This window comes from Lepisosteus oculatus, unplaced genomic scaffold, assembly GCF_040954835.1.
Source record: "Lepisosteus oculatus isolate fLepOcu1 unplaced genomic scaffold, fLepOcu1.hap2 HAP2_SCAFFOLD_213, whole genome shotgun sequence".
Lineage (NCBI taxonomy): Eukaryota > Metazoa > Chordata > Actinopteri > Semionotiformes > Lepisosteidae > Lepisosteus > Lepisosteus oculatus.
The window spans coordinates 60,001-82,702 of record NW_027167753.1 but is presented as its reverse complement, the minus strand read 5'-3'; the positions used below and the strand labels follow the sequence as shown (position 1 = coordinate 82,702).

Here is a 22,702-nt window from a genome sequence, read left to right as displayed (position 1 = left end):
TTACATACAATAGCAACATCGACACCAAGAGAAAGGATGACAAATGGCTTTTATCTGGAACTTTTCATGTCCAAGGAGCTCAATGTGCTTTCTGTGTACAACAGGGCCACTGAACTCCACACTGGCCACTGAACCACAGTAGTGGCTTGCTGGCTTGACATCTCCCAAGGAAAATGTTGAAATCGCATGTGGAACAGGAAAATGACCCTCGAGTATGAGGGAAAAAAAAGAAAAAGATCAACTGGAGTGCGCCAACCCATGTCAGGACAGCCCAGTTTTGTTGACGAGGTGGCCGAGTGGTTAAGGCGATGGACTGCTAATCCATTGTGCTCTGCACACATGGGGTCGAGTCCCATCCTTGTCGCTCTCCTTGTCTGACACTCGTGCCCGTTCGGTGTTGGCCCTCCTGTTCTTTGCTCCGGTACTAGAGCCGTACATTTTCTAGCGGTGGCTGAACATGGTATAGTAGCCTAACGTCGGTATCGAGCAGTGACAGTAACAGTATTTACATGCCCGTGCTGCCAAGTGGCTCTGGGTTGATACCGCGTTTTCACTTACTTGCAACGCAAACGGAGAAAGCGATTTTTGACAGTCTCTCGAGAGACTGCACTAGGTGTTTAGGGATAGACTTTGTTAGTTCCCCCTGGGATGATGGCCTCTCAAATAGTTTGTGATTCCTCTAGACGTTTATACAGTAGAAGCCTGCTTCGTGGCTTAAATCCAAGCTAATGTAACGAGTTAGAGGTCTGATGCAGAACTGCGAATTCAATGAACGGGAACAGTACAGTACATTGCACTGTATGTGTGAGGAAAGCTGCCCCCTTCTGTCCTTGTCGACCGAACAGAGGACTGTAAAGGATACCGCCAAGAAACTTTAGGATGCTGGTTGGAATACAGCTCCAAAGAAGCCCCTTTGGGTGTTATGTCATCAAAAAGTAAGAACAGCGACTCTCCCTTTGATCAAATGCGCAACAGAGCTGTTTTCCGTGGAGCAGGTTTCAGACCCGTAGACCTGTTTTATTTGTAGGGCAGGGCGCATTCCCAAATGCGAATCTCCTGTTTTAGAAATGCTTTGGGCGGCGTGAAGTGAAAATAAGAAATGGACTCCAGATGCACATGGAAGCAATCAAGTGTTTCATCCGAGCTGTTTCAAAGACTGCTCAAGAGCTTTCCTTTCACAGAGGCACAACGATTAATGATGGGGGTGCACCCTTCAATGCGCCTTACGACTCTAGGGAGTGATTGAGACGATTCGTAGCGTGTGCTAATTTCCCTCTATTTCCCGTGTTGCAGTGGTAGGATGACGTAAATTCCTGCTTCGACACGTAATGGCATTATAATCAAGTGCAAGAGCTGAGGGCTTTAGTTTTGTTTCGTTTTCCATGGCGTTTGTAAGCACGCAAATCAAAGGCAATTCCTGTGTCTAACAGGAATGTAAATGCTTTTGAAAGTGCAGTGTGGTGCAGCTTGTAAAATCCTTATCCACATTTGTGGTTTGTTGCTGTTTTTTTTGTCTGCCAAAACTGCATTTTGACATCCGGACGGGGAGACTTTATCATTTGAACGTGAAGCCAGCCTTAAACCCTCTGAGGCGTGTCTGTCTGCCGGCACGTATTTTGTCAAAGGTATTTATTTTTTTTTTAACGGAGAGCGACTTTGAAAAGGTTTCCGCAGCCACGTCGCACTCCGTGTTAGATTAAAGGAGGAATGCGGCGATGGCGAACTCGCTGTAGTCGTGGCCGAGTGGTTAAGGCGATGGACTCGAAATCCGTTGGGGACTCCCCGCGCAGGTTTGAATCCTGCCGACTATGGCGTCTGCCGCACGTCTCCTTATGCCTGCGCGGCAAAGGCGAAGTGCCGCTTCTCCTTTCCTGGTACTATAAAAACGCTAAATCGCTTGGCCCCGCTGCCATGGAAATGAGTTCTTCAGATAACCACACATCTTGCGTTTGCACCTCTGGTGTTGTACTTATGCCTTTGAAAACCTAATGAATAAAACTGAAAGAACCGACACAATATATAGGTGCTCGTAAAGCACGCATTAAAGAACTGTTAACAGCAAGGGTTTCAGTGGGTTAACTGAGGAGAAGGCGTGATCGCTAATTGTTGACATTGTATTTGGTGTTAGAAACATTCTTACTGTGCATGACTTGGAACAAATGTAGCCACAGAAATTGCATCACGCTTTCATGTATGCTATTGCAGACACCAACGTTGCCTAGATAGAAAACCGAAATAGCCGTGGGTTTGCTTGCTGGTCTGAAGGATCTCTCTTCAAATCTCTATCATTTGTCAATGGAAGTAAAAGGCGCTGCAATCTCATACGTTCAGAATTAAACCCGCAGCTGTTGTTCGACTTTATTTCTTGACTAATTACAACTTAGTGTCGCAAGAGCAGTTACATAAACTTGTCTGGTATATTTGAACACAAATGCCGTTCTTCAATTAAAACTAACAGTACATTGTCAGGGACATTCAGTTCTATACAAACAAGAGACAGACAAGAGAATATTTCTACCTTTCATGTGGACTACGTGTTGACTTAATGATCGGAATAATTGAAAAGTTCGGGTTCATAGCCGATGCAGTGCGTGCTAATTAGAACAACAGCAACGCTGAGCTCTCAGCACCGTACTGAGCCCAGGTGATTTCCTAAAGCTGTCAGGTGCAGTTCATTTACATGAAGGAAATCTCTTACTGAGTACGATTACAATGCAGTAAGTAGCACAGACTACTTAGGGGAGTAGCCCGATGCGTTTAAAAACGACCCGACCCAGGCAGGAGTCAAACTTACAATCTCCTGATTCGTAGTCAAACGCGTTATCTATTGCGCCACTGGCCGTCGTGTGACATTGCAGGACTGCAACCCGGTGAGCTCAGCACTGCAACTAGTAAACTATTACCCCCGGTCCATTCTTTTCCAAAAGTGAGAAACACCTGTTTTCTACATTTTGTCTGTTTTAAAACCATATTTCTTTAAACCAAACCAAGAGTTTGTCTTTTGCACTGATATTCTGATTCATTTCGATTTCAAAGAAAAAAAAACCTACCTTCCAAAGCATCATAAAATTGTCCCTTCTTCCAGACTCTACTTCTCTCTTTTAGTAGTACAGCAGACCTTTCCAGGTGAGCAGATCACAGAGTCCGAAATATGCTTCCTCCATCAAGCAAAGTACCTGAACATGACTCTGTCTTCATAAAAGCGCCCCTGTAATAAAGAAATTGAATCTGAAATCAAGAGGGCAGTTACCTACTGAAATACAAGAAGTCATCAATTTTAACCTAGCAACACATTAAAGGCTGCATCTATACAAGTACGATTCTAGAAATGCTCACCAGATTACGTTTTAAGAAGGAACTGCGCCTCAGGTTCCGCCGAGATCTTAACTCGGATGGCAGGATTCAGAGTCCGGAGTGCGGACTGATGGCGCACGGAGGGTCCATATACTGTGGATCCCTCAGTGATCTTCCGCGTATTCAAACCGCCAGCATGTGACTCCCCTGTCCCAGTGACCTCATTGCTCTGCTCTCTCCTCTGTGCAGCCGAGCCCGATTCACGGTAAAGTGAAAAAAAAGATGCCTTCAACGTGAGATTTACTCTGGAGCAAGGATAGATGTTACCTTTTTATCATTGAACAGGATGTATGTGATGTGGCGACTAGGTTCAATTTTGTATCCTCTTTAAAAGATTAAGAACTGGGGTGAGCGTGATTTACCACCCTTTCAGCTATGAACCCGACGTGCGCACCGTTTAAGCTGCATAGACTCGGTTGTTTAACTCTTCTCCATTAGCAGGGTTAAGGTTAAAGAAAAAAAACATTGCTGACTTCTTTTTTTTTTTGCCAGCCGCTAGCACTGATTAGCAAGGTTTGTATTTCATGTTTTGCAAGTTGCATCCATTTTAAGAAAAACAAGTCGCGTTAAAGACAGGAAATGAATACTTGCATTTAATTAGGTCTAGCTGTAGGCGGTTGTCCATAATGACCAGTTCTGTTCGAGAACACAGAACAAAAAAGGCACCGCTGGGATTCGGACCCAGGATCTCCTGTTTACTAGACAGGCGCTTTAACCAACTAAGCCACGGCGCCCTGGGAGTGCTGTCGTTTTGCAGCCACTTGGACACACCACTCAGACACATCTGCATTCGGTGTGTGCTCCGCCTGTTCGCTGAGCAAGTTGCCACCTTTACATACAATAGCAACATCGACACCAAGAGAAAGGATGACAAATGGCTTTTATCTGGAACTTTTCATGTCCAAGGAGCTCAATGTGCATTCTGTGTACAACAGGGCCACTGAACTCCACACTGGCCACTGAACCACAGCAGTGGCTTGCTGGCTTGACATCTCCCAAGGAAAATGTTGAAATCGCATGTGGAACAGGAAAATGACCCTCGAGTACGAGGGAAAAAAAAGAAAAAGATCATCTGGAGCGCTGCAACCCATGTCTGGACAGCCCAGTTTCCTAGACGAGGTGGCCGAGTGGTTAAGGCGATGGACTGCTAATCCATTGTACTCTGCACGCATGGGTTCGAGTCCCATTCTCGTCACTCTCCATGTGTGCCTGTGTGCCTTTGGCCCTCCTGTTGTTTGCTCCAGTACTAGAGCCGTACATTTCCTAGTGGTGGCTGAACATGGTATAGTAGGCTAACGTCAGTATCGAGCAGTGACAGTAACAGTATTTACGTGCCGCTGCTGCCAAGTGGCTCTGGTTTGAGACCGCGTTTTCACTTACTTGCAACGCAAACGGAGAAAGCGATTTTTGACAGTCTCTCGAGAGATTGCGCTAGGTGTTTAGGGATAGACTTTGTCAGTTCCCCTGGGATGATGGCCTCTCAAATAGTTTGTGATTTCTCTAGACGTTTATAGACTAGAAGCCTGCTTCATGGCTTAAATCCAAGCTAAGGAAACGAGTTAGAGGTCTGATGCAGAACTGCGAATTCAATGAACGGGAACACTACAGTACATTGCACTGTGTGTGTGAGGAAAGCTGCCCCCTTCTGTCCCTTGTCGACCGAACAGAGGACTGTAAAGGATACCGCCAAGAAACTTTAGGATGCTGGTTGGAATCCAGCTCCAAAGAAGCCCCTTTGGGTGTTATGTCATCAAAAAGTAAGAACAGCGAATCTCCCTTTGATCAAAAGCGCAACAGAACTGTTTTCCGTGGAGCAGGTTTCAGACCCGTAGACCTGTTTTATTCGTAGGGCAGGGCGCATTCCCAAACACGAATCTCCTGTTTTAGAAATGCTTTGGGCGGCGTGAAGTGAAAATAAGAAATGGGCTCCAGATGCACATGGAAGCAATCAAGTGTTTCATCCGAGCTGTTTCAAAGACTGCTCAAGAGCTTTCCTTTCACAGAGGCACAACGATTAATGATGGGGGTGCACCCTTCAATGCGCCTTACGACTCTAGGGAGTGATTGAGACATACGTAGCGTGTGCTCATTTCCCTCTATTCCCCGTATTGCAGTGGTAGGATGACATAAATTCCTGCTTCGACACGTAACGGCATTATAATCAAGTGCAGGAGCTGAGGGCTTTAGTTTTGTTTCGTTTTCCATGGCGTTCGTAAGCGCGCAAATCAAAGGCAATTCCTGCGTCTAACAGGAATGTAAATGCTTTGGAAAGTGCAGTGTGGTGCAGCTTGTAAAATCCTTGTCCACATTTGTGGTTTGTTGATGTTTTTTCTGTCTGCCAAAGTTCCATTTTGACATCCGGACGGGGAGACTTTATCATTTGAACGTGAAGCCAGCCTTAAACCCTCTGAGGCATGTCTGTCTGCCGGCACGTATTTTGTCAAAGGTATTTATTTTTTTTTAACGGAGAGCGACTTTGAAAAAGTTTCCGCAGCCACCTCGCACTCTGTGTTAGATTATAGGAGGAATGCGGCGGGGGTGAGCTTGCTGTAGTCGTGGCCGTGTGTTTAAGGCGATGGACTTGAAATCCGTTGCGAACTCCCTGCACAGGTTTGAATCCTGCCGACTATGGCGTCTGCCACACGTATCCTTGTGCCTCCCCGGCAAAGGCGAAGTGCCGCTTCTCCATTCCTGGTACTATAAATACGCTGAATCACTTGGCCCTGCTGCCATGGAAATGAGTTCTTCAGATAACCACACATCTTACGTTCGCGCCTCTGGTGCTCTACTTATGCCTTTGAAAACCTAATGAATAAAGCTGAAAGAACTGACACATTATGTAGGTGTTCTTAAAGCACGCAGTAAAGAACTGTTAACAGCAAGGGTTTCAGTGGGTTAACTGAGGAGAAGGCGTGATCGCTAATTGTTGACTTTTTATTTGGTGTTAGAAACACTCTTACTGTGCATGACGTGCAACAAATGTAGCCACAGAAATTGCATCACGCTTTCATGTATGCTATTGCAGACACCAACGTTGCCTAGATAGAAAACCGAAATAGCCGTGGGTTTGCTTGCTGGTCTGAAGGATCTCTCTTCGAATTGCTATCATTTGTCAATGGAAGTAAAAGGCGCTGCACAGAGAGGACCACTGTCGTGAGGCCGGTTAGCTCAGTTGGTTAGAGCATGGTGCTAATAACGTCAAAGTCGTGGGTTCGAGCCCCTTACTGGCCAGGTCCTTTTCTCCTCTCTTACCAAAGCTGTTAGGTTCCTTTCCGTGGTGAGATGGGTTGTCATGCAACGCTGCCACATAGTGCCGACAGACAATTAAATGACAAAAATGAAGAGAGTTAAAGCAGCTGGAGAGGTTCTCTTACAACTTTTGAGCTGACACAGTTTTGGAAAATGTTTCCTTCACGCTGCACTGTACCATATAGGCAGCCAAGTGTCTCCAAAACAAAACAGAATTGACAGTCATATAATGTCCATTAACCCCGGTTTTAAACGCAGCATCATGTCTGCCATCATAAGAATATGAGTCCAATATTTTAGAATATAGTCAGAATGAATTCTAACCTTACCTGTGGTGTCTTTGATCCCTTTTGCTCAATGCATGGTGTACGTACTGCATACATGTGTCTTGAGAATGAGGAATGGGCCCCTGAGACAGTCATTTGCCTGTTTCACAAATGATCGTATTTTACTAGAGATTCTGTTTGGGATTCAGATGTGCATTCAGACAGCAATCCCTTTCAAGAAATGATACGTTCTGGATGAGGTCAAAGGTGCTGGAACACTGTATTTAGGATGTGTTTGCAGTGATTGTGTGTCTCCTGCTTCAACGCAGTGATATATAGATGTGCTCCTGTAATTTATTGGTACAAGCCCAGGGCAGTAAGCAGTCTGAGGATTTATTTCCAGACGGCATAGAACAGTGAAGCAGTGAAGTAGTGCAACACACTGGATCATTATATTATTAGAATCTATTCTACTTAAATTATTACATTATACACAACTTGAGTTCATTTTAAAAATTAAAAGGTAATGAAAGGAATGCATTTTCATGAGAAAGATAATACCGATTTTTCATGTGATAATCTTCCTTATATCATGTCGTGCATCATTTGGACACTTTGTGGGCTTGAAATACAAAGAAAATCATGTTCTATGGTACAAGACAAATACAAAACTTAAGTTTTTATTTTAATTAGATTTGTTTATTAAGCATAAGCAATCATTTATTACATTAATATATGTGAAAATGACATTTTAGCACCATAATATTACATACAGGTCTCTAGCTTCAACACAGTGATATATGCTCAGTGATTTATTGGTACATGCCCAGGGCAATAATCAGAATTAGTATTTATTTCCATACGGGCTACAGGTAGTGTTGTGAAATACTTCAACACACTGGATCGCAGATTTAGACCCCCTGCACTCTTACTCCTTAAAAACCAAAGAAATGAAGATATGTAGCAATCACATTGTAACAGGGGTGACAGTGACTTAATGCTTATACTAGTGGACTTCTGGTACCTTTAGGGTACGGTGTTCCCTGAAGGGCTCTCAAACCCCGCATTTCAGATGCCTAGCTGTATCGCTGATGTGTTGCACCTCAGAATCACTTTTAAACCTTACCTCTGGTATCTTTAATCCCTATTGCTCAACGCATGGTGAAAGTATTGCATAAATGTGTCTGAAAATGAGCAATGGGCACCTGAGAAACTCATTTGCCTGTTTCACAAATGATCATATTTGACTAGAGATTCTGTTTGGGATTCAGTTGTGCATTCTGACAGCAATCTCTTTCAAAAAATGATTTTACCTTATCGCAGCTTTGCCCTTCTTGCCTCTTTGGACAATATCTCCATCTTGTGGTCGTTGTTGGTAATGTCTAGACAATATCTCCATCTTGTGGTCGTTGTTGGTAATGTTTTCTTATGCCCTTTTTTATTTCAATTCTCTATTAGTTGATTCTAGAATCTCTACAATAGAGTTGAAAACATCAGTTTTATAGCAGACAATATGACATTATTTATAGTCCAATTAGAAATTTATTACCCTGTTTTTAACATAATAACAAATTAAAATTGATTAAAACTAAGTTTGGAACACCAGGGAACATAAAAAATGATTTTTAGGAAAACCATGAGGTTCTCTGTGTCCGATGCCTGAAAGGGGAGAAAGCTAGAATCCTTTGATTTTTCAAAATTTGAAAATAAACATTATATAACAACAGCTTTCATTCCTAGGAGTGAAAAACAACCATTTTTGAAGACATATTAGTTTCTAAAACACTACAATAAAGTTAAAAACATCCATTTTATATCACATTATTTTTTGTGAAATAATTAAATTGGCTTATTTCTCTCGCATTAAATTGGCTACAAATGCAAGAATTCAACCAGATATTCTTGTAAAATGTATAGTGTTGCATTGCAGTTAGTTAATGTAGTTAGTCCATAGTCAGCAATCTAAACTTTATTGTTAAGCTTTAATGATTGATGTTGTACCAGCAACCTTTAGAAATACTATAGTACTTCACAAATGCTTTGTGTGTTTGGAAATCTTTTGAGTAAAAGCCTTATAAAAATAGGTTTAGTTTTTACAGGATATCACAAAGAAGTAGGATGGTATAATTCTTATAATTGCTTAGTGATTGTATTTGGAAGATTATGCACTAAACAGACTTCAGGGATGCCAGTGGATCATTGTGCTATTTGGAATTATTCCAAAAATCAAGTGACCTATTTGCTGAAGTATTTTTAGTATTATTTATTTAGTATTAATAAAGAATAGATTTATTAAAGTCATGCGATGTGCAAGCGGGATATGTAAAATAATTTAAAATAAAGTTTTTTATTATTGTTATAGAGAAACATGATCAGATTTTCCCTGGTTCAGAAAAAAGACGGTTAAAATCTGTAATCTTTCCACTTGTATGTCATCAGACATTAACGAGTACAACCCCCCTCTCTGCCGGAGTGCTGGCTGTGACGAATTAAACCAATTTCACAGGTATTTTCAAAGTAGGAAGTACAGTGTTAACTAGTAGATGGCCTCCTCAATGAAATCGCTTCAACATGCTAATGCGTTGGTGTAACAGTCCGGGCGTGGCAAGCTTCCAATGTCAACTCGACTCGATTGGAAGACAATGAACGTATTTTAGCCCTAAATGAATTAATAGCAAACATGGTTTACATAAAAGACATTTTTCCAAGAAAGTTCATAATAATACGATCTATAGTTGAAATCTGTGCCTAAATATAAAGAAAAAACCATTTTCAGAGAGCAATCACGCTGTGTTTATGTAGAAAAAGCGATTAGGTTTATGAGCAATCTAATTACCTATTCGCTTAAAACGCTATATAAAATAAAGTTTATTTAAAGATGAATGATAAGTGTCGCAGTTTAAATAATTTTCATAGTAGGGCTAGGATAGATTCCAAGTGCATTTTTGCAATTTACGTTGCATTGTCCAATGTGATGTTGTAATACAGTTTAGAATACAGTAAGTCTAAACTGTATCAGCTTTATTTATGGGTTGCAATTTAGAAAAAGTCAAAAACCGCACTCAAAATGCAATTTAGAGCTTTCTGGCAAGAGGAGACACCCAAATTATAATGTAACATGCCACTGTTTGTGCATGAACAAAGTTATACTGCAATTTTCCTTAGATACGCGATTAAAAAAAATATTTTTTTTGAATCCCCGGCCGAACACATTCCATAAGAATCAGCGCTTTTATACAGTATATCGCCTTTAAACACATATATTTAAACACGCGTTTACGATTTAAATCAAAACGCAATTCAAATCAATATAAATGTTTATTTTGTAACGCATAGGTGACTATTCATTGTTATTAAAAAGACGTAAATTCGATCATGTTGTGATATTTAGAAATATAAATTTGTTTTGATGCGAGTGAGGTTTTATTTAATCTCTGACCAAGGGAAATGTTTCATTTTTTCAAAGAAATGTTTGTTAAAAATTAAAGTCATAGTTCCATGAGATTCAACCACAGACCATGTGACATAGGAGTCAGGAACCTAACCCACAGCACCACCAGCGCAGACACATGCTGAGGGCTGAAAAAGCACTACAGAAACATTATCGACTATAAAATAATGTAATTAGGCACAGAAGAAGTTTACAGCACAGTACAATAATAAATGCTGACCATGACTTTAGAAGCATAAATTACCTTACACTCAATTTAAACACAAGCTGTCTTTAGCCCTCTAAGCTGGTTCATACAGAAATGTAGAGAACCAGGCTCAGAAAAACACAGCTTCATTAGCGAATACATATGCAGAACAACTAGAGAAGATGTTTTACAGAGGATGGATTTTTAGAAACATCCCATCAGTGACATCACTGAAGTCAACTCCTAGGTAACTGTCGTGTGGATAGTTTCACAAGAATCAGACAAAGGTTTAAGCATCGCTTATTTTAGATAAAACTGCAAAAAAACAACAACAACCCATAATGTACTTCTTTGCGGCTCTGTTTGCCCAAATCATATATTCACAACGTGAAATTAGAAAATAATATTACGTAACCAAAAACCGCAATATGGAAACAGAACCTGTGTAATTGTTGACAGATGATGTACTCGTAACATTTTTACAAGACGAACTACAACATTTAAAAAATGACTTGTATGTACTTGATATCTCTAATCAATCCACTGCACTGCATTAAAACAAAACGAAAACTAAAACGCCCTGGGCATACCGTTTCGCGCTTCTTATCAGTTGCTCAAAAGCAATTTGACCGTATGAAATGCATAATATAAACCTAGAAACATATACGTGAGGAGTATTTACGTAGTATCGGTGTCAAGACATACCTCTCAAATACTGTAAATCAAGTTAAAAATATCTCAAGACCGATTCTGGTCATAATGAAACCATGTTTCGTGTATGTTTTCTTTAAAGTACCGAGACCAGCCATATACTGTATGTTTATGTTCCAAAATTAATATCGTTTATGGCCTTCACACGTGTTCCAGTATGCTCCTATTCTTTTTATGCTCAGGCACTAAGATTTCCCTTCAGTGGTAAAATTCCATATAAATATTCAATACTTAAACGGGCACAGTTAAGACATTAAATATACATATACATATACATATACAAACTGTATACAGTACAGTTTGCATACGGTAATATGTTTATGTTCCTAAATCAACCTCTTTTATGAGCATGTGAAAGGCATGGTGAATCGATTCTCAAAAATTACTGTACTTTGCATGATTGGAAAAAAATGCGTGATTGCGAAATGCTGTGGTGTTACTTTTACAAAGACGGGCAATGAAAAAAATAATGTGGACCAGGGCAATACTTTGAGTTTACAGCTTGTCCAAGTTCATTTATTATTAATACTATTAGTAATATCTTCATTAAAGACTTTGATGGCTACAGCTCAAACATGAGAAGTTGAGCTTTATTAGCTCCACCTTGCGGAAATTCCGGATACTATTATTTTGCTAGCGGTATTTACCGGTAACTCGCGGTATTTACCGGTAACTTGTGGTAGACTGCGTACAGCGTACGCCCGCGCATTTTGAATGGCTGCATCTGTAGCAATCATATTGTAGCAGACACTCAATTGCCTGTTTCACAAATGATCATATTTTACTAGAGATTCTGTTTGGGATACGGATGTGCATTCTGACAGCAATCTCTTACAAAAAATGATTTTACCTTATCGCGGCTTTGCCCTTCTTGCCTCTTTGGGCAATATCTCCATCTTGTGGTCGTTGTTGGTAGTGTCTAGACAATATCTCCATCTTGTGGTCGTTGTTGGTAATGTCTTCTTATAGATAGATACTTTATTGATCCCGTGAGGGAAATTGCAGTGCAACAGCAGCTTAACACACACAACACAGCCACAGTGTAACAATTATATAATAATAGTACAATACTGTATATATACTGTATATATATATATGAAACAGAAATAGAAACAGAAACAGGAATCGCTTACTACCTGGAGAATCTCTGTAGGAATATCTAGCATTTATCAATGGAAATAAAAGCTGCTTTAATACAGTGCATGTTCAAACTCAAACCCTCAGCTGCTGTTCTTGTTTGTTTTGGGACAAATTGCAACTGAGCATCGCATGAGCCGTTACGTACCCTTATCTGTTAGGCAATTTCAAGGGAGGAGTTAGGTCAGAATGGGTAGGCTGCAAAACAACAAGTAAAGATTTATTCCGAGATGAAACGTTGTGGCGGTTTTCTTATCTTTTCAACATGGACTAAACTTTTACGTGTTCCTTATATGCTATATATGTATATATTAGCACCAATGTCGTTCTTAAAAACTAACATGAAATTGTCAGGGACATTCACCTATATACAAAGACGAGACAGACAAAGTAATAATTCTATATTAACGTGGCCTACATATTGACACAATGATTGAACTAAGTGACGTGTTCTGATTCAGATCCCCTGCAGTTCATGCCAATTAGAACAATAGCAATGCTGAGTCCTCCCCACCCTACTGAGCACAAATTCAGCTGCTCTCCAGTTCTGTTCTGCATGTTTTTTCATTGCAATTGAGCTCGGAGCTGGAGATGATCTCCATACAGTTCTGTGTTAACTAGCCCGCACTTGCGTGCTAATTTACGGGTTGTGGCAGATGCTTTTCTATAGTTCATATACATGACGGCAACCTGTTACCGAGGAACCTGAGAGGTTTAAAAGCCTCACGAACCAGGCAGGACTCGAACCTACAATCTTCTGATCCGAAGTCAGACGCGTAATCCATTACGCCACTGGCCCATAGAACATGTGTTTGCATTCCACCACAGAGAGCTCTACACTGCTACCAGTAGTACACTTCCCCATCTAAATTTTCACAGCAAGAAACTTGTGTTTCCTACTATTTTTATCAGGTTTAAAATATCATCTCCTTAAAACAGAAAAAGTGTTGGTGTGTCGTGCTGAAATTCTGATTGATTTTGAATTCAAAGAAAAAAGGTTTTCTTCCAAAACACCGTGAAATTGTCACATCTTGCAGACAATAGGTGTATTCCATGTTGAAAAGAGAAGAAAGAAAACCATGGAGCCTTTTACAGGTGTGAGGCTTCTTCAGGTGTGAGAAGACCTCACGGCCGAAACGCTGTGTTTCCGTTCTTCTCTTTTCAGCATGGAATAAACCTATTACTTGTTCCTTTGCAGCCGAGGCATGCTGACGTAGCTACCCAGCTGAACATCTTGCAGACTCTACAGTACTTCTCTCCTGTAGAAGTAAAGCAGGGCTTGCTGGGTGAGCTTTTGCTCCGGTAAATTAGGTCACGTGTCATGTTAAATCACTTCTTCTAAACACAACATTTGCTGGTGCTAGCTTTCCCCATGAAAAGAGACATTTCCCTTACAGTACATGACATATCGTTTTTATTCTATCAATAAGTATAGAAATAAAACAAAAGAAAAAATGTTGTCGCCAAAGAATGCACAGCTCTGTCGCCTTGGGGAGGTGTCAAGGGCATTGAGCTCCTTGGACATGAGAAGTGCCCGATAAATGCCATTTCTCATCATTTCTCTTGGCGTCAGTTCTGCTATTAAATGGGACGGAGGCAACGGGCTCAGAGAGCAGATTAAGTGCACACCGAACGCAGATGTGTCCAAGTGTCTGTAAAAGCACGGTGCTCTGCTGGCGCTGTTCCCTAGTGGCTTAAAGTGCCTGCCTAGTAAGCAGGCGATCCTGGGTCTGAATACCAGCGGTGCCTCTCTCCGTGTCTTGTTGTGCCGCATATCTCATTTCAGACAAACATGTACAGCTTGGTTCAGTTTAATGCAAGAATTCATTTCCTTTCTGGAATAACTTGTTTTTGAAGAAATCCATACAGCTTGTGAAAGATGAAATCCATTTCTTGGTTGTCAGTGGAAAAAGATTGCCGGCTGCAAGAAGTGCAAGTGATTGTTTTCTTTGACCATAAACCTGCAAATGTAGGGCGCACAAAAGACTGTCAGACTCTGTGGTGCTGAAAAGTTGGTGGTTCAAGCCCCTCCAGTATGCGTGTCTCAGTTTTTCCAATGTAAACATCATCACCATTGCTAAAGAAGATGGCGCAGAAGGCTCCACAGCCGAAACGTTGTGCTTCTTTTCTTCTCTTTTCAGCATGGAGTAAACCTTTGCTTTATCCTTTGCAGCCTAAGCATGCTGACGCAGCTACCTTTCTCTTAACACGCCTCAATCATTATTCACCAAAACGATCAGCAGAATAAGTCGCCTTTGTGGTGATGTCACTCCTCTGCTTCACAAATGTCCTTAGTGACGGGCCATTTCTTTCTGCCATTTTTCCGGAGCGGTTATTGATTGCTCCATCATTTCCCTCTTACTTTCCATCACTAGATTGAAAAAAAAAACAGAAACAGGCTGACAGGACGACAATCAAATTGCAAAAACTCATCAAAGCACTCGATAGAGTATTTGAATCCACAAGTAGCTACGAGCAACTTTGTCCTGGCTTGCATGAAAGTCGGAAAATGTCAAAAAGAAAAAGATGGTGGCTTTTTCATATTCGTTCTTTTATTTTTAGTTCGTTGCTTCTTCTGTCCATTGTCCTCCTGCCTGGCTCTTAACCTGTGACTGTTTGAACGCACACAGTAGACTTTCATGCAGGGGATTTGTCCTGAGCCTCTGTGAAAGACCCACCCACCCCCATAAATAACTGCTCTAGAAACACATGAATGCAAAACTAAACCACAGCTTAAAGAGGAGCTTGTCATGACCGCCAGGCAGTTAAGACCAACTCTTAAGCAATCTAAACAGCACCAGCAGCGGGTGATTATTAACAAACGCCGCCGCACGAGTTTACCCACCTGCACACACTCCACCGTGTGGTACGCAGTGCTATTTTTACCATCTTTATCTGCTTCCCGCTGGTATTGAGTCTACTCCTTGAGAGCTCTACCTGGCGTTTTTTCCATTACCTCGTTTATTCTGGATATTGGACTCCCCTTCTGCCTTTTCGACTTTGGACCTCGCCTCTCACCTCGGACTGTTTGCCACCAGTGTTCTCCCTGGATTACGACTTACCTTACGCCTCTTGACCAAGAAACAAAGCAAAGCAGAGCAAAACAAAACAAAATGAACAAACGAAAACCCTCACGTCCCGCACTTGCATATAACGCCGTTACATGCCCGAGCGGTATTTTACGTCATCCTAGCACTGCACCCCGGGGCGTACGGTATATGGGAACGAGCACACGGCACGAATCGTCTCGAATCTCGAATCACTCCCTACAGCTGTAAGGCACCTTGAAGCATGCACCCCCAACATTCTTCTTTGCGCATCTGTGAAAGGTAAACTCTTGAGCAAACTCTGAACCAGCTCTAAGGAAACTAATCCGATTAGACGTTACTTTGACTCATCTTTTAAGGGACCCTTGTTAATTGGAGAAATCAATGATTTCGAATGAATTCTGTATGCGTTAAAAGACAGCTATACACAGAAAACATGCAGGACACTTCTCATGATGTTTCCCGAGCCGAAACACAGTGCGTTTTTCCAAGCCATCTGACAAAGCCCGCCCACTGAAAACTGCAGCAAATCGTGTAAAGACGTTCAACTTTGTAACTACTGCACGCACAGGAAGCAGAATAAATTCCTCTTTTCAAACTGTCAAAGGTTTACTTTGCGAACACTGCAGGACATCGCACAATCTCTTTTGAACGGGGACAAACGATTTCTTATGGGGCACAGTAAGTACAGACGTTTAAAAAGCTCCACTCATGCCGACGATGCAGCATGAAGAAGCGCAACCTAACGTTTGCATTCCTAGCAAATTCCTTTTATTTTTTGATAAATAAAGACAGTCTTGTTTAACAAACAACACACACAACATTTTACATTGTCAATTCAATTCAAATCAATGTATTTCTATATAGCGCCTTTCACAACAAGGTTGTCCCAAGGCACTTAACAATGCAAGTTGTTAAGAGCCTTGTGTCTAATATGCCGCCTAGGTAACGTGCTGTCTCTTTGAGGCAAATGTTTAAATCCTCTGAGTTAAGTGCTGAAGTTATAGTAGTCCTATCAGTATTGTTGCCTCCGATCAACAGATCCTCAGTTTTCTCAGAGTTGAGTAACAAAAAGTTTTCACACATCCAAGTATTTCCTTCCTTAATGCATTTAACTAAACTGATAATAGAAGAGTTGTCGTTTGGTGTAAACAAAATGTTTATTTGAGTGTCATCAGCATATGAATGAAAGTTCATATTATTTTTTCATATTATCCTACCTATCAGCAGCATGTAGAGAGAGAGAGCAATATTGGTCCCAGCACTGATCTTCTGGTACCCCAAATTGAACTGGTGACATTGATGAAGCAGTACAATTATTAGATATTTGAACATAATGAAAACGATGAGTAAAATGTGAAGTAAACCACTGAAGGACGGTTCCAGATAAGCCAACCTCAAACTCAAGCCTGTGTAATAAAACAGAGAGGTCAACCGTGTCAAAGGCAGCTCTAAGATCTAAAAGCACAAGCACTGTTGCATTCCCCGCATCAGTAGCTAAGAGAATATCATTTACGACTCTTGTTAATGCAGTTTCAGAAACCAGACTGAAATTTCTCAAGTATATTATTTGAATCCAGATACGATTGACGTTGGGCAACAACTATTCTCCCAAGACTTTTAGATTGAAATGGGACCTTTGAGACAGGCCTGTAGTTGTTAAGAACTTGTGGATCCAAATTTGACTTCTTAAGGAGCGGTCTAACAACCGCTACCTTAAATTGATCAGGTACAACGCCTGACGCAAGCGATGCATTCATCATACTAATTATAGGTCCTGCCAGTCCTTCGAGGGAATCTTTGACTAGCTGAGTGGGGATGGGATCTAGCGAACAGGTGGTTGACTTTGTCTTACGTCTGTGTTCATGAGTCCACCATAAGAAAAAATCTGAACAGGAGTGGTGATCATGCGAGGTCACCATGGAGGAAACCACTGCTCTCCCCCCCAAAAAAACCACCACTGCCCCTCTCAAGTTTGCTAAAGACCACATGGATGTTCCACAGCAACTCCTGGAACAATGTTCTGTGGACAGACGTGACAAAAGTTGAACTTGTTGGTAAATGTGCACAGCGTTATGTTTGGAGATAACAAAACACTGCATACCAACTCCAAAACCTCATCCCACCTGGGAAGCATGGCGGAGGCTGTTTTGTTAAAACAGCAATGTCAAATGTTGGGCGTGTGTTGTTTGTTAAATCAGACTCTCTTTATTGATTATTATGACTTAGATAAAGATAAGATCACATGTTAGGAGCCATTCATGCAGAAATCCACATCATTCCGAAGGGCTGTTTACAAAAGTTTTTCTCCCAACTGTATGTGAGAGAAAAGCAGAGACGCTCACTGAGTAAGGTGGGGTTGCAGCTTTGCAAATCACAAGGACATTTGTACGCTCAAAATGGGACAGGAGCACCCCAGATGGGACTCGAACCCACAATCCCTGGCTTAGAAGGCCAGTGCCTTATCCATTAGGCCACTGGGACACACTGGGTTGGGTCGATCACGCTGATGAAGAGCCAGTTTTTTTTTTCCTTTGCTTTTTCAAAGGGATCCCCAAAATTAGGAAAGTTAGGCAGCAGAAGGTTTACTGTGACCTGAGAAGGACCGGCATCCAATCACGGTGGTGCACACACACACGCTCTCACTCATCTGAGCTACACGGCTACCAAGATGATCTCAGGTGCGCCGAGCTGGTACGGAACATATTGAACTGATTGACGGCGAATTGTTTCTCAGACAGGCTTTTCACCTCTGAGCTCCCTGACTGACAGTAATCCGCTAGGTAGTGAAACAGTCAGCTGCTTCTAAGCCTTAAACAGCTGCATCTCGGCGCTTCCACAGAGAGATGATTTGAAAGCCAAACATCGCCCATTGGGAACACCTTACTATCACTAGTTTAAGAGACTCTTAAGGTCTTGCAGAGGTGCCTGTCTAATAGCATGCGCTTTGCAAGCTATAGGTGTTTGGACTAAGGCAGAATGCCTGTTAACAAAATGTTTTTCTAAAGGGGCCTCGCACTCTTTTCCAAGCAATGGTCACCATCCCCACCGAGTGTCACAATGTAGTCATGTCCTAGGACATCACCTGTTAGTCTCCATTTGTCTGCCACCAACACTTTAGGTTACGGGGTCACAACCGCACCCCGGAGACCAGAGGAGCCGTTGGCGTTCTGGCGGCGCAGATTGGGCTGAAGGTGGGGCGCTTGAATCTCGCTGTTGGAGGCCGTCTGAAACTGACCCAAGCCTTTCCCTTGAATTAAATGTAAATAAGAAATGAACCCCAGATGCACATGGAATCAATCACGTCTTTCCTTTGAGCCGTTTCAGAGACTGCTCCAGAGTTTACCTTGCACAGATGCGCAAAGATTAATGATGGGGGTGCACGCTTCCAGGCGTCTTACTACTGTAGGGAGTGATTGAGACAATTCGTAGCTTGTGCTCATTTCCCTCTATTCCCCGTGTTACAGTGGTAGGATGACGTAAATTCCTGCTTCGACACGTAACGGGACTATAATCAAGTGCAGGAGCTGAGGGCTTTAGTTTTGTTTCGTTTTCCATGGCGTTCGTAAGCGCGCAAATCAAAGGCAATTCCTGCGTCTAACACGAATGTAAATGCTTTTGAAAGTGCAGTGTGGTGCAGCTTGTAAAATCCTTGTCCACATTTTTGGTTTGTTGATGTTTTTTTCTGTCTGTCAAAGTTGCGTTTTGACATCCGGACTGGGGGACTTTATCATTTGAACGTGAAGCCAGCCTTAAACCCTCTGAGGCGTGTCTGTCTGCCGGCACGAATCTTGTGAAAGGTATTTTTTTTTAACGGAGAGCAACTTTAAAAAGGTTTCCGCAGCCACCTCGCAGTCCGTGTTTGATTATAGGAGGAATACGGCGGCGGTGAGTTCGCATTTGTCGTGCTCGAGTGGTTAAGGCGATGGGCTCGAAATGCGTTGGGGCTTCCCCGCGCAGGTTCGAAACCTGCCGACTCCGGCGTCTGCCGCACGTCGCCTTGTGCCTGCACGGCAGAGGCGAAGTGCCGCTTCTCCTTTCCTGGTACTATAACAACGCGAAATCGCTTGGACCCGCTGCCATTGAAATCAATTCTTCAGATAACCACACATTTTGCGTTCGCACCTCTGGTGCTCTACTTATACCTTTGAAAACCTAATGAATAAAGCTGAAAGAACCGACACGATATGTAGGTGCTGGTAAAGCACGCAGTAAAGAACTGTTAACAGCAAGGGTTTCAGTGGGTTAACTGAGGAGAAGGCGTGATCGCTAATTGTTGACTTTTTATTTGGTGTTAGAAACACTCTTACTGTGCATGACGTGCAACAAATGTAGCCACAGAAATTGCATCACGCTTTCATGTATGCTATTGCAGACACCAACGTTGCCTAGATAGAAAACCGAAATAGCCGTGGGTTTGCTTGCTGGTCTGAAGGATCTCTCTTCGAATCTCTATCATTTGTCAATGGAAGTAAAAGGCGCTGCAATCTCATACGTTCAGAATCAAACCCGCAGCTGTTGTTCGACTTTATTTCTTGACTAATTACAACTGAGTGTCGCATGAGCAGTTACATAAACTTGTCTGGTATATTTGAACACAAATGCCGTTCTTCAATTAAAACTAACAGAACATTGTCAGGGACATTCAGTTCTATACAAACAAGAGACAGACAAGAGAATATTTCTACCGTTCATGTGGACTACGTGTTGACTTAATGATCGGAATAATTGAAAGGTTCGGGCTCATAGCCGATGCAGTGCGTGCTAATTAGAACAGCAACGCTGAGCTCTCAGCACCGTACTGAGCCCAGGTGTTTTTCTAAAGCTGTCAGGTGCAGTTCATTTACATGAAGGAAATCTCTTACCGGGTACGATTACAATGCAGTAAGTAGCACAGACTACTTAGGGAGTAGCCAGATGCGTTTAAAAACGACCCGAGCCAGGCAGGAGTCGAACCTGCAATCTCCTGATCCGTAGTCAGACGCGTTATCCATTGCGCCACTGGCCCCGGTGTGACACTGCAGGACTGTAACCCAGTGAGATCAGCACTGCAACTAGTAAAACATTACCCCCGGTCCATTCTTTACCAAAAGTGAGAAAGACCTGTTTTCTACATTTTGTCTGTTTTAAAACCATATCTCAAACCAAACCAAGAGTCTGTCTTTTGCACTGATATTCTGATTCATTTCGATTTCAAAGAAAAAAAAAACATTATCTTCCAAAGCATCATAAAATTTTCCCTTCTTCCAGACTCTACTTCTCTCTTGTAGTAGTACAGCAGACCTTTCCAGGTGAGCAGATCACAGAGTCCGAAATATGCTTCCTCCATCAAGAAAAGTACCTGAACATGACTCTGTCTTCATAAAAGCGCCCCTGTAATAAAGAAATTAAATCCGAAATCAAGAGGGCAGTTGCCTACTGAAGTTCAAGAAGTCATCAATTTTAACCTAGCAACACATTAAAGGCTGCATCTATACAAGTACGATTCTAGAAATGCTCACCAGATTACGTTTTAAGAAGGAACTGCGCCTCAGGTTCCGCCGAGATCTTAACTTGGATGGCAGGATTCAGAGTCCGGAGTGCGGACTGATGGCGCACGGAGGGTCCACATACTGTGGATCCCTCAGTTTTCTTCCGCGTGTTTAAACCGCCAGCGTGTGACTCCCCTGTCCCCGTGACCTCATTGCTCTGCTCTCGCCTCTGTGCAGCTGAGCCCGACTCATGGTAAAGTGGAAAAAAGTATGCCCTCAACGTGGGATTTACTCTGGATCGAGGATAGATGTCACTTTTTTATCATTGAACAGGATGTATGTGATGTGGCGACTAGGTTCAATTTTGTATCCTCTTTAAAAGATTAAGGACTGGGGTGAGCGTGATTTACCACCCTTTCAGCTAAGAACCCGACATGCGGACCGTTTAAGCTGCATAGACTCGGTTGTTTAACTCGTCTCCGTTAGCAGGGTTAAGGTTAAAGAAAAAAAACATTGCTGACTTCTTTTTTTTTTTGCCAGCCGCCAGCGCTGATTAGCAAGGTTTGTATTTCATGTTTTGCAAGTTGCATCCATTTTAAGAAAAACAAGTCGCGTTAAAGACAGGAAATGAATACTTGCAAGTCTAGCCGTAGGCGGTTGTCTGTAAGGACCAGTTCTGTTTGAGAAAACAGAACAAAGAAGGCACCGCTGGGATTTGAACCCAGGATCTCCTATTTACCAGGCAGGCGCTTTAACCAACTAAGCCCCGGCGCCCCAGGAGCATTATCCTTTTGCAGCCACTTGGACACACCACTCAGACACATCTGCATTCGGTGTGTGCTCCGCCTGCTCGCTGAGCAAGTTGCCACCTTTACATACAATAGCAATATCAACACCAAGAGAAAGGGTGACAAATGGCTTTTATCTGGAACTTTTGATGTCCAAGGAGCTCAATTTGCTTTCTGTGTACAACAGGGCCACTGAACTCCACACTGGCCACTGAACCACAGCAGTGGCTTGCTGGCTTGACATCTCCTAAGGAAAATGTTGAAATTGCATGTGGAACAGGAAAATGACCCTCGAGTACGAGGGAAAAAAAAGAAAAAGATCATCTGGAGCGTGCCATCCCATGTCCGGACAGCCCAGTTTCATTGACAAGGTGGCTGAGTGGTTAAGGCGATGGACTGGTAATCCATTGTGCTCTGGAGACATGGGTTCGAATCCCATTCTCATCGCTCTCCATGTCTTACACGTTTGACGTTGGCCCTCCTGTTGTTTGCTCTGGTGCTAGAGCTGTACATTTTCTAGCGGTGGCTGAACATGGTATAGTGGGCCAACGTCGGTATCGAGCAGTGACAGTAACAGTACTTACTGCGCCCCATAAGAAATCGTTTGTCCCTGTTCAAAAGAGATTGTGCGATGTCCTGCAGCGTTCGGAAAGCAAACCTTTGACAGTTTGAAAAGAGGAATTTATTCTGCTTCCCGTGCCTGCAGTAGTTACAAAGTTGAACGTCTTTACACGATCTGCTGCAGTTTTCAGTGGGTGGGCTTTGTCAAATGGCTTGAAAAAACGCACTGTGTTTCGGCTCGGGAAACATCATTCATGAGCAGTGTCCTGCATGTTTTCTGTGTATAGCTGTCTTTTAACGCATACAGAATTCATTCGAAATCATTGATTTCTCCAATTAACAATGGTCCCTTTTTGAACCTGCGAGAAGCATTCTTTCCATGTAACAGATTTACTCCGGGGAAAGGCAGCATGACATTGAGAGTAGCTCAAGCTTTCAGCACCTTTATCTGACTGCATGTATGCAGACACTGTTCAGAAT

At 42.4% G+C, this 22,702-nt stretch overlaps 8 non-coding genes across 8 annotated transcripts; 3 read left to right on the top strand and 5 right to left on the bottom strand.

The window, feature by feature from the left end:
- Nucleotides 1-1,729: 1,729 nt before the first annotated feature.
- On the top strand, nt 1,730-1,811 carry trnas-cga (transfer RNA serine (anticodon CGA)). Its single transcript has one exon. It is a non-coding gene; the product is annotated as a tRNA-Ser (tRNA).
- Nucleotides 1,812-4,014: 2,203 nt separating this feature from the next.
- Nucleotides 4,015-4,088, bottom strand: trnat-agu (transfer RNA threonine (anticodon AGU)). Its single transcript has one exon. It is a non-coding gene; the product is annotated as a tRNA-Thr (tRNA).
- A 379-nt stretch (nt 4,089-4,467) lies between these two features.
- Nucleotides 4,468-4,549, top strand: trnas-gcu (transfer RNA serine (anticodon GCU)). The gene has a single exon. It is a non-coding gene; the product is annotated as a tRNA-Ser (tRNA).
- An 8,532-nt stretch (nt 4,550-13,081) lies between these two features.
- trnar-ucg (transfer RNA arginine (anticodon UCG)) lies at nt 13,082-13,154 on the bottom strand. The gene has a single exon. It is a non-coding gene; the product is annotated as a tRNA-Arg (tRNA).
- A 4,659-nt stretch (nt 13,155-17,813) lies between these two features.
- Nucleotides 17,814-17,886, bottom strand: trnar-ucu (transfer RNA arginine (anticodon UCU)). Its single transcript has one exon. It is a non-coding gene; the product is annotated as a tRNA-Arg (tRNA).
- Nucleotides 17,887-20,337: 2,451 nt separating this feature from the next.
- Nucleotides 20,338-20,410, bottom strand: trnar-acg (transfer RNA arginine (anticodon ACG)). Its single transcript has one exon. It is a non-coding gene; the product is annotated as a tRNA-Arg (tRNA).
- Nucleotides 20,411-21,573: 1,163 nt separating this feature from the next.
- trnat-ggu (transfer RNA threonine (anticodon GGU)) lies at nt 21,574-21,647 on the bottom strand. Its single transcript has one exon. It is a non-coding gene; the product is annotated as a tRNA-Thr (tRNA).
- Nucleotides 21,648-22,026: 379 nt separating this feature from the next.
- trnat-ggu (transfer RNA threonine (anticodon GGU)) lies at nt 22,027-22,108 on the top strand. The gene has a single exon. It is a non-coding gene; the product is annotated as a tRNA-Thr (tRNA).
- The last annotated feature ends 594 nt before the right edge of the window (nt 22,109-22,702 follow it).